The sequence below is a fragment of the Petaurus breviceps genome, unplaced genomic scaffold (assembly GCF_028583685.1).
Source record: "Petaurus breviceps papuanus isolate PSGF00001 unplaced genomic scaffold, PetGlider_PUasm1.0 37, whole genome shotgun sequence".
Lineage (NCBI taxonomy): Eukaryota > Metazoa > Chordata > Mammalia > Diprotodontia > Petauridae > Petaurus > Petaurus breviceps.
This window is the reverse complement of record NW_027186296.1, coordinates 61,284,263-61,296,706: the sequence shown is the minus strand read 5'-3', so window position 1 is coordinate 61,296,706 and position 12,444 is coordinate 61,284,263. Positions and strand designations below refer to the sequence as shown.

General features: G+C 38.4%; 1 protein-coding gene across 6 annotated transcripts in view; it reads right to left on the bottom strand.

The window, feature by feature from the left end:
* The window catches only part of AKAP13 (A-kinase anchoring protein 13), a 399,825-nt gene that overhangs the window by 197,663 nt on the left and 189,718 nt on the right, over window positions 1–12,444 (bottom strand). The window lies entirely within an intron of this gene.

The following is a 12,444-nucleotide window of genomic DNA, read 5'->3' as shown; positions in this document are numbered from 1 at the left end:
ATAGTTAACAAATGAAAAAACTGTGACCAGGGGTACACATGTGAAATGATACAAAGCCATAATATGCAATGCTAAAGAACATGACTGATCTTTGAAATTAGACAAACATATGGCTCTCTAATTGTCTGACACCTACTAGGTCTTATCTCACCCAAAGCATGCTTCACACACACACATACACACACACACACACACACACACACACTCTCTCTCTCTCTCTCTCGATCTCTGGCAACTTACTTAACCTCTCTCTGCCTGAGTCCCCTCATCTCTTAAATGGGGGAATAACAGCAGCTCTCCAGAGTGGTCAATAATTAAGAACCTTACTATATGCCAGGCCCTGTGCTAAGTGCTGGAGGATAAAATACGCTAATATTTTAAAGCATTTTGCAAAACTTAAATATAATAATAGTATATGCATACAAACATATGCATGTGTATATGTATACTACACATATACTATATCTCTATATAAAAATAAATGCTTACTATCTCCTTGAGAGCAGAAGCCCAGTCATATAACTTGGGTGTTTCCTTTACACAGCTTTACCATACTACTGGGCACCTAGCAGGTATTCAATAAATTCATGGGCACAAAACTTCTAATACCCATGAACCTTAAAAAAAAAAAAAAGGCAGGCTGTAGGAAGTAACAGTTTTAACACTGAAAAACTCAAAGTTGACAAAAGTAAATACTGCATAGGCTGGGACTATTGTCCTCAGTAAATATCCAGTATTTTTAGTTTACTATGAAGATATTACCTAAATGCATGGTCCCTAAAATTGAGTGGAATGTGTTGGTAACTAAAAGGTAAATTAAGTACCATACAATGTAGTCGAACATTTGTCTTACTCAATAACTTATACTCTAGAAATAAGAAGCTACACTACTTGTTAACTTTAAGGTTACTAAAGGGCTTTCCTTTACAACAAACTTGTAAAGTTGGTAGTTCAAGTACTACCACCTGTATTTTATAAATGAGGAAACTGAGGCTCTGAGATGTTAAATAATTTTTCTAATGCTCACACAGTATATAAGTGTCTGAGGCAGAATTTTAACCTGGCATCCAGATGCCAAGCCCAGAGAACTTTCTTTGATGCCACAGTGAAATTCCATCACTTGTTACTCCTTAAATCCACATTCAGTCGGATACTACCATGTATGTATTTCAGTGCTTCCATGTTTTTGTTCTCTTGTTTAAAATTATTATGGTATGCCTCCAACATCGTTTTATGGCCAGGATCTGAACTTTCCATCTGCAGCTCTATCTGATTTGAGCTCCAGGGAACAAGATGGTCCTCCCAGGATAAGCTCATTCCCAGACATCAAACTCTGCCTTGGATACTCAAGTTAACACCTTCCCATATGCAGTTTTGTTTTGTTTGAAATCCACAGAATACGATGTTCCCACACTGGGTATCCTTGGCATTGCCCTCCACCCTGCAAGCTTCCTTTTTATTTCCCTTATTAGACTGCAAGCTCCATGAGAGCAGGGACTGCTTTTCTTTTTCTTACCTGTATCCCTAGCACTTACCATAGTGCCTGGTACATAGGAGTTGCTTAATAAATGTTTATTGAATTTTAAGTTTCTTATTGACATGTTTGGTATGAATATCTACTCCACACTTTCAGTATTCTATACAAAGTTACAAAGTAGTGATAGGAATACAACAGGTGCTTAATAAATGTTTTATAAATTAATGCTGTCTTAAAGCATATGCAACAAAGGCAATGTTGCATAGTGGACACAAGGCTGGACTTAGACTCATGACGATTTTGTTCAAATCCTTCTTTAGAAACTAGGTAAGTGACCATATACAAGCTGGTCACAAGCAGAATTTTATTTTCCTTATCTTTAAAATGGAGATGACAATACCTAACAATTACCTCACAGGACTATCATGACGATCAATTAAGAGAAGGTACATAAAATAGTTATTATACAAAAGTGGAAATCATAACTTTCTTTGTATTACAGTCCTTGACCAGACATCTCTATCTCTGTCTCTCTCTTTCACACACACATACAGAGTTATAGGACTCAGAGTTGGATGAGACTGCAGAAGTTATAAAAGTACTTGGAAAATATTGTGATTAATAACTATCATGATAACTGTTTAGTTCAGTTGGCATAGCTAACACGCTAAAGCAACCAATGCGATTTAAACAAACAGGATTCAGCAGAGGTGCCATCATAAAGTTAGAATGACTAGGAAATGCAAAAACGTTTTATAGCTAAGTCAGGCAAAGGTCAATATTAATTAATGAGGGATTGCTAAGGAAAAGAAATCAGGTAAGGATATATTTCTAATTAGGTAAGGCTAAAAATGAGCACTTATATCATCAACTTATACCTCTATGTGATATAGAAATTCTCATTTCAAATGTGAGAGAGATATACCAACATATAACTTGAGAAGTAGCACATCAGGCAAGCATGACTCAAGAGCTCTAGCCTAACAGAGCAAAAGGGCCTTCTATAGCTCAAATATAAGAATGATTTTTTCAGTTAGCCTTGGAGTTGAGATTACTTTATTTCGGGCCAAGGAGAAATATATCATTATTTGTTAACAGTGGATGAGCCAGCTGGCAGGGTTTACTTTTTTTTTTTAATGATTTAACCTTTTGTGTTATTATTCTTACCACCCCCACCTTTGCCTTTTTAGCTATGATATATGAAGATAAAAGCTGATCATCAGAGCAGCTAAGGCTAATAGACTTTCCACAGAAAACTGCCAAACTCACTTAAAATTCACCCCTCCCTTTCTACCACCCCCCAATATAAACATACCACCTCCTCACAAGGATTAAGGTTTGGGATGCCATTAACCAGAAACAAATAACCAGCAATGACTCAAAAGATAAATTCTGAAAGCCAAGAGATAGAGAATGCACATGCTGTTCTTTGTACTTCACTTGGTTTGTTTGATCCTGGATCCTCTCTTGTCTTTTCCTTTTCTCTTTGTGGTCAGCATTACCCCATGAAGATCAGGTCATCTTTTGGGATTAAACAGTACCACGGCCAAATGAGAATGAAATATTCCCCACATGATGATTCTGGTACTGAGCAGCCTCTGATCTCCCTATATAGCAAATCTTCAATGAAAGCATTCTACAGGATCATATCAAGCTGACCACCGCTGTGAATGGCCCTTCTGCATGAAAAGTGCTGGCCTAACTAAGCTCGTCACTATTGTCACAAAGGAGAACTAATGAAGGTGCATTATGAACAGCTCAGTGAGACATGGGAATGCCAGTCAGTGTTGGTTTCCTTGCTCCACCATTTATTTCTGGATTGAATCTTTATCATTAATATATTTCTTTCTAGAAATGTAGAGCAAGCTACTATATAACACCCCTTTTTACACAGCTAGAGATTAAGGAATATTTAGAAGGCTTTTAATAGTATTCTTTTAAGAAACAGCTTTTAAAAACATTCAGTAACAAGAGGAAAAAATCCAAGTCATTTATCTACCCCTGCTTCCTCAACATGGGAAGCCCAAAGCTGTTCTTTTCTTTGCATACCAGGCCAGGATATCCAACACTCACACAGCTCTTGTCTCTCTAAAGAATTGCTGGGATCAGTGATGTTTGTAAAGCAAGAGACTTTCAATCTGAAACAACCACTCTGCTGTACTTCCCTGATATTTCAGGGAAGATGGGACTGCCAACTCTCACATTAGGCAAAACAGAAATTCAAGCCTCCTCACCATGAAAGCAAATTCATGGCAGATTAAGATAAGAAAATGCTAGAACACAATGCACAACCTTTTTATTACCAATACCATGTTTCATAGTTTTAAAAGCACTTTCACATATATTTTATATTTAATCTTTACACCAATCCCGAAACGTTTTCAGTTTTATTTCTTCTATTTTACAGATAAAGAAATTGAAGTTCTGAAAAGTTCAGTGGTCATGTGCTAGAATCCTAGGATCATCCATTTAAAACTAGAAGAAGCCTCAGAAATCATGTAGTCCAACCCCCTCATTAACAAATGAGGAAAGTGAGGCCAAGAGGTGTAAAGGTATTAGAAATGTGAAGATCTTCCCTGCCCCTTAATAGGCCAAATGTAATCACATGGAGCCTGTGGTGGGAGGAGTTTGCTCAATGGGTAGAGCAGGAAGGGATGAAGCAGGAAATGAGTCAGAGCAGTTAGAATGAAGGAAGAGAGAGGATGCAGGTAAGTAGATAGCTAGGATTGTGAGTGTTTATTCGTGGGAAGGTCCAAGAAGGAGGAAGGCTTTAGGATGGTGTCACTTCCTGCAATGATAACGTGTATTAACTTCTTTCTTGCTATGATGGATTCAGTTTTCTGGTGTTGGGATTTGGCTTTTTGGTGTCTGAATAAATGTTTTGCTTCTGTCTTCCATATGGAGAGCCTGTTATATTCTGCAATTCAGAATTATGTTAGCATATTCATAGTCACTATTGGTGCTATGAATATTGCCTTGGAGATACAAGAGGGTAACTGACTTAGAGTCATGAAAAGCTGAATTCAAATTTTGCCTCTGTTATTAGCTGTGTGACCCTGGACAAGTCACAACCTCTCTTAATCTCAGTTTCCTCTTGTGCAGTATATAGACCACTAAGCTTGGAGTTAGGAAGACTCAAGTTCAAATCCAGTTTCAGACACTTACAAGTTGTATTTCCCTGGGCAAGTCAAGTAACTTGTTTTCCTCAGTTTCCCCAACTGTAAAATGAAGATAAGAATAGCACCTATCTTCCAGGGTTGTTGTGAGGATCAAGTGAGATAATATGTGTCAAGCACTTAGCAAACTGTCTGGCACATAGTAGGCACTACATAAATGTTAACTATTGTTATTAAAATGGAGATTATAATATCACTTCTTCAGAGGGCTACTGTAAGTATTAAATGTATAGCACTTTATAAATCTTAACGTACTATATAAATTTTAGCTATCAATATCATTTTTATACAAAATAATGGAAATTTCTTTGTGGTACAATGGGAAACAAGATTATGGATTACAATAACTATTTCTTTTCAAGATGATGGAAGAATGGGGGAAATTTTACATATCCTAAGGATAGAGATAAATTTCAGATGAATGATATGTGATAATTGGTTACCTGATGCTAACACATAATTTAGTACAAAGTTCCTTCCCTGAAATGCATATAGCACTGTCATATACTAAATATCTGCATTTTTGTAGTCACAACTGACATCAGTTAAGTACAAATGAATGTTAAGAGCTATGTATGGTTTCTATACAAGACACATTAAGTTGGCCTCTACAAGTCTGGAGTACATGAACTCATGCAAGAATTCAATTTCATCACCTAGTCCTACACACACGAATGCACATACTAAAACTGGCTCAAGGTTTTTAGGAACCTAGATAACCTGAAATCCATCAGCCACCAATGTTGGGTGATGAAGTGTTAAAGATTTTGAAAACAGGACCATTCTACTTATTTCTCTTTTAGAACTAGCTGAAAAGATGGATGGTATCTGATTTATTTGATTTCTTCAGTTCCTACAAATGAGCTTTACATATAGTAGGTGAATAATAAATGCCTTCTTAAATAAAATGATTCTGACAAAGGGAAGTTAAAGAGGAATTTCATTTCTTACCCTTACCAAAAGTATATATTTTAAGCCAAATTCTATATGAAATCACCTGTTCCATCAAAATTAACAACCAGATATAAAGGTACCCGAATAGCTTCAGCAGTTCCTTAGAAAAATTAAAGTATTTTCTTAATCAGAAACAGCTGCCTTACTAGGGTAACAAAAAAAATCAGGTATGTAAGTTCTAGTCTAGAAGCAAAAGTCACTGGTAGGATACTAGCCGTTCCAAAAAAGCATTTAAAATCCAAAATTCCATGTCAAACAGCCTTGTACTGGACTAGCTGCCAGCCTTTTCAAAGCTTAACATCTTATATTCCAAGAATAAAAAGGTCATCCTTAGAGGCAGGTAGCAAATACTCTTAAAAGGATTGGGTACTGAAATATAGGGAAAGAGGATCCTTTGGCTTATAGATAAAAGAAAAGTTCAACAAAGAAAGTTCTGACATCTCAGGCAAAACTAAATGTGTAAAGAAAAGCAAGAATAAGACAAACAACACTTTGAAAGTTAATACTCAAGAGGTCCTAGAATCAGATTGATACACTCTACATCTGAGAAAAAAGATAAAAATTTGAAAGAATGAAATAAAGGGAGCAAGAAAGAGGAAAAAGTAAGGACAAGGAAGAGAGTCATCTCAAATTAAATAAATTCCATTGGTGTAAAGAGGGAGGAAAGAACGAAAGAGTAAGGACAAAAAGTGGAATAAACAAACTTTAAATTCATTTTATCTGTACCTTGGAGAACTTATCCAGTCCAAACATGAACTAGCTGTGCTCCTAATTTCCCCAATAAGGAATGAATCAAACTTGTGGGTTGGCTCCAATTTCACTGCTGAGTTGTTACCAATTCTTTTTAAAATGACAAAATTTCAAAAATTAAATAGGGGTAGCCTCAAGGAACTACATTATATCTATTTCACTACCCCTTTGAGGGTCACAAGATTTTTCACTTGGCTTTCAATCTGTCTCAATGAAGTCTTTCTAAAACAAAAACCCTGTAACTTCATAAGGGAGACAATTCCTAAGTCTTCTGAGACACTCCATTCCAAAGGACAATTCTAAATCACTAGGTTTTCTCTCCTTGCATATAACACAAACACCTGGGTCAAAAACCTTAACAAATCTAATAACTAAAACAGTAGAATAAGAAAACTTAACAGCTCGAACAAAGGCTGATCTAGAACCATCTCCTTCTAAAGAGGAGGAAAACACCACATTCAGTGACTAAGATAACAAAGCTAGGAAGCAGTAGAGTACAAGGTCCAAAGAATTTAAGGCTCAATCAGACCCTGAAGATCCTCTCTAGAGGCAGTGAGGAGGTACACCAAATAGTGCTGGGCCTGGAATGGATATAAAAACAGATTTTATGCACATCAGCATTGAGAAAAAGAAGAATCACAGAATCTCAGAGCTTTGAGACTTATAACACCATCTAGTCTAACCCATAACTGAACAAGGATTCCCTCTACAATTCTAATAAGTAGCCATACAGCCTTTGCTTGAAGACATCCTATAAGGAAATATCCAATGTATCACTGTAAAGGTAGAGATAGATCTTGATTATGTCATCCACCATGCTGGCTGTCCATCCTAGTTTCATGTCATTTAACACATCTAACTAGCATAGATCTATATACCCTTATACAAATCCTTACTAAAAACACAAAACTACTACTTAAGCCCAAGTAAAAATCCACTAGCCATTCTACTACTCAACAATAACCCCATAATTATTCAGAATGGAGTCAATCAGCTTGTCACAAATACACCCAACTTATATACCTTCTATACCACCATCTAGCTCACATTTCTCCATCTTATTCACAAGAGCACATGTGCATTCATTAATCAAATAGTTTGCTAACATCTATTATCTGTGTCTGCACAATTTCCCTAAACAGTCAATTTAGTAACCCTGTCAAAAGATGAAATGAGGTTACTAGGTTAGCATAATTGCTAAGACATCAGTAAGGGCCAACATGGCCACATCAAGGTCAATGCTTCCCTTTTAAGATACTTGTTAAGTCATCATTTTATTAATGCATTATAGAATTAACCCAGGAATCGATATCAAACTTCTAAATTTGCAAAGTCAATTCCCCTTTTGGGGAGAGAGGAGGAATTGAGACATCTGACTTCTTCCCAGTTCTGTGACACCTCTCTCTTTATAAATACGCTTTTCAGGATTACTGACAGTGTCTCAACAATCTCTATTTTTTTCAGTAATCTGGGATGTACTTCCTTCTGATCTGATGGCTTCAACTCACTTAAGACATTCAGAACTCTTTTACTATTTTCTCTTTTAACTTGTGTTTCAAGTTCATATTAATTATTATTATTTCTTTGTCACTACAAAAATCATTTTACTTGTCAGAGAAAAAAGCAAAGAACTGAGTAGTTCTGCTTTTTGCTATATATTTTTATCCTCTCATTCATACCTAACTCTTCTTTGATCTTGCTTCTATCTCTAAAATAGATTTTTAAAGAATGTATATTTTGGGGCGGCCAGGTAGCACAGCGAGTAAGAGCACCGACCACAGTGTCGGGATGACCTGGGGGATCGAATCCAGGCTCAGATACTTAGCACCACACCCAGAAATAACTGGCCGTGTAACCTTGAGCAAGTTACTTAACCCCAATTGCTTAAAAAAAAAAAATGTATGTTTTGTGGTCCTTGCCATTCATGAACAGCCTTAATATATTCTCAGCATTAGGGTTTTTGATACTATTCTTGCAAGACTATTCAACTTTTTTTTCTTGGTATCTTCCCAGTATGTGCCTTTGTTTCCACTCTCTATTACAGTATGTCCTCTGAAATCAAACTTAGGCAATGAGTTCCCTGTGCATCCACATCCATCTCTTTAGATAGTTCTTTTTCTCTTTCAACATTGTTGTTTCAATTTGTAATTTTCAGAACTTCATTCTTTTTTAAAAAATTTTTTAATGCTTTATTAACTTCTGATTTACATCATTCGTTTCCGCCAGATTTTGAGTTACAAATTTTCTCCCCGTTTTCCCCCACCCATCCCCCCAAACAGCAGTCCCACAGGATATCCCTACCTCCAATCTGCTCTCTCCCATATTTTCTCCCATACCCATTTCAACTTTTCCAGTGGATCTCTATGCCTCAGTGCCTGTATATCTTTTTTTTCTTAATAACATGTAAGATGGTATTAATAATAGTATATACACACACACATATATATATATATATATATTTGAATATTTGATTTTTAAAACTTTCAATTCCAGATTCATTCCCTTCCCCCCCTGCCACCCACCCCCACTGGGGAGACAAGCAGTTCAGTATAGGTTGTACATGTGCGGCTAATGCAAAACAATAACATAGTAGATGTATTGTAAAAGACTGACTATATTTCCCTCCCTCCTATCCCACCTCCCACTTGTTCTATTCTCTACTTTGATCCTGTCCCTTTTCACAAGTGGGTGCTTCCAACTTCCCTGCCCCCCAGCCTGCCCTCCCTTCCATCATCCCCCCTCACATCCCCTTCCCCCCCTATTCTCCTGGAGGGTGAGATCCCCTATTTAGTGTGTATTTCCCTCCCTCCTCAAGCCAGATTCAATAGGAATAAGGTTGACCCATTCCCTTTTGCCTTTCTATTCTTCCCCTCCATTGTAACCATTTTCCCTTGCCTCTTCTGTATGAGATAGTTTGCCCCACTCTGTCTCTCCCCATCTCCTCTCATTATATTCCTCTCACCTCTTAATTTCACCTTTTAAGTATCATCCCTTCCTGTTAAATTGGTCCCGTGCCCTCTATCTATGTATACCTGTAAACGTATATACACACATTCACATATGTATTCATATGCCCGCATACCCTCATATAAAGACATATATATATATATATATTTCTAATCCCTTCAACTACTGAGAAAAGTTTCATAAGTTACAATTATTGTTTTTCCATGTAGGAATGTTAATAGTTCAACTTTGGCCAGGTGGCTCAGCGAGCAAGAGCACCGGCCCCAGTGCTGGGACGACCCAGATCAAATCCGGGCCCAGACACTCAGCACCACACCCAGAAACAACAACTGGCCATGCAACCCTGAGCAAGCCACTCAACCCCAATTGCTTTTAAAAAAAATTGTTCAACTTTGATAAGTTCCTTATGATTTCTTTTCCCTGTTTACCTTCTCATGCTTCTCTTGCTTCTTGTATCTGAATGTCAAATTTTCTATTCAACTCTGGTTTTTTCAGCAAGAATGCTTGAAAGTCCTGTATTCCACTGAATGACCATATTTTCCCCTGAAACATGATACTCAGTTTTGCTGGGTAGGTGACTCTTGGTTTTAATCCCAGCTCCCTTGACCTCCGGAATATCACATTCCAGGCCCTTCGATCCCTCAGTGTAGAAGCTGCCAGATCTTGGGTTATCCTGATTGTGTTTCCACAATATTCAAATTGTTTCTTCCTGGCTGCTTGTAATATTCTCTCCTTAATCTGGGAATTCTGGAACCTGGCTATAATATTCCTAGGTGTTTTCTTTTTGGGATCTTTTTCAGGAGGTGATGGGTGGATTCTTTCAACCTCTATTTTGCCCTCTCGTTCTAAAACATCAGGGCAGTTTTCTTTGAGACCTTCCTGGAGGATGCTTTCCAGGCTCTTACTTTGGTCATGGCTCTCAGGCAGTCCAATAATTTTTAAATTCTCTCTCCTGGATCTATTTTCCAGGTCAGTGGTTTTTCCCATGAGATATTTCACATTGCCTTCTATTCTTTCATTTGTTTGGATCTGTTTAACAGCATCTTGATTTCTCATAAAGTCATTCGCTTCCATTTGCTCCAATCTAATTCTGAAGCAATGATTCTCCTCAGTGAGCTTTTGAGATTCTTTTTCCATCTGGCAAATTCGACTTTTTAAGGCATTCTTCTCCTCATTGCCTTTTTTGAGCCTCCTTTGCCATTTGAGTCAGTCTGTTTTTTAAGGTATTATTTTCTTCAGTCAGGCTGTTGACTCTCATTTCATAATTTTCTTGCATTGTTCTCATTTCTCTTCCCAATTTTTCCTCCACTTCTCTTATCTGCTTCTTAAGGTCCTCTATGGCCTGTAACCAGCTTGTATTTTCCTTTGAAGCTTTTGGTGCAGGAGTTCTGACTTCACTGATTTCCTTCTGTTCCATGCCTTGCTCCTTCTTATCCCCAAAATAGGAGTGTAATGTTGGAATCTTCTGTCTGCTTTGTTTCCTTTGCCTGCTCATTTTGCCACTCAATTATTTGACTTTTGGGCTTTTTGCCACAGTAGGACTCTGCCACCAGACAGGGGAGTTTTCGTCCCAAACGCTGGGGTTTTCTCAGCTGCCGGAGGTATTAGATGGGTGCCCTCTCTGAGGTCTCCACACGTTCTGGCAAGCTGGACACACACCCCAAGACCTCCACCCTGGACTGCAATCCAGATCCAAGCAGGTTAAAGCAAGAGCGATGACCCCTCAGACTGGTGCTTGGTCCCCCTACACTCTGCAGGCCAGGAGCTGAAGCCGCCACGCTGGCAGGCTGTGCTGGCGTCTCAGCGGTTTCTCGCCCCGGGGGTAAAAGCCACGCACTCCCACTTACTGTGTCCCAAAGTCCAGACTGCACTGGCCTCTCACCTTGTCCTTCACATCTACGTGTTGATAAATCTGCAAACGGCCACAGCTGCTGCTGATCTGGAGTCCCTCTGGCAGGCAGCTGGTCAGACCCGCCCTGGGGCTAAAGCCTCGGCGTGGTGCTGGGCTCGGCTCCCAGAGCGTTGAGCTGGCCGATTCCTGCTGTTCTCAGCGGGAGGTTAGCTTCTCTGTGTCATTTTCTGGGTTCTGCACCAGAACTTCATTCTTACGAAACTCCCACTCTTACTAGTTGGACTTCCCCAGTACAGTTCTTAGGCCAAAGGGTTCTACCTATCCTTTCTTTGAACTCTGTAAATGCAAGGTGCTTGTCAGATCATGCCCAGTTTTCTTCTCCTTCTGTATAACAAAATAGAAGGTATGATTATATACTTTACTGTGAAAGAATTTTAGAGCTCATCTCATCTAGTTCAACCCCTTTTTTCAAGCCATGCGAAACAAGCCCAGTGGGGTGAAATGACCTACTTAGGATAATAGAACCACAGCAAGTTAGCAACAAAGTCAAGACTAGCCTAAGGCACTTGCCTCCCAGTCCAGGGCTGTATCCACTATACTAGGCTGTAGCTTTACTAAGAAATTCCTCTATAATCACAGCAACATGCAGAAACCCTGAATATGTACAAATATGTACATTCACTACTAAGGCAAGTTTTATTCCAATAGAGATATTTACAAACTAAAGAATGATTAAAAATTTTAACCAGTAAGGTATATGTTGATCCTTCATGTAAAAAGTTACTAATGACCTTCTTTTAAATGTCAATGTCAAACCTAACAGTCTTCTTTTAATCTTCATCCTACCTGAACTTTTTGTAGAGTCTGAAACTCATGACTACCCCTTCCTTCTGGAAACACTCCCATTCTTTTCATTTTATGACACTATCTTCTTTCCTACCCATCTGCTAGGTCCTTTTGTCTTCCTCAATAGTTCTATTTTAGCTTCCCACTATTAAGAAGGGGTATACAGTGCTTGGCTCTTTATTTTTGTCAGTTTACATTATGTCTCTTGAAGTAGCTCCTCTATGTAGATGATTCTAAAATCCCCCACCTTCTGCCCTGACCTTCTTGTTGAGCTTCAAATTCAGTATCTAAAGGTCACTTGTTATTCAAAAATCTCTTACCTCTATATTACTACCAGACCTCTCAAGCTCAGCATGTCTGTACCTGTCTACCCACCCATCCATCCATCCATCCATCCATCCATCCATCCATCCATCCATCCA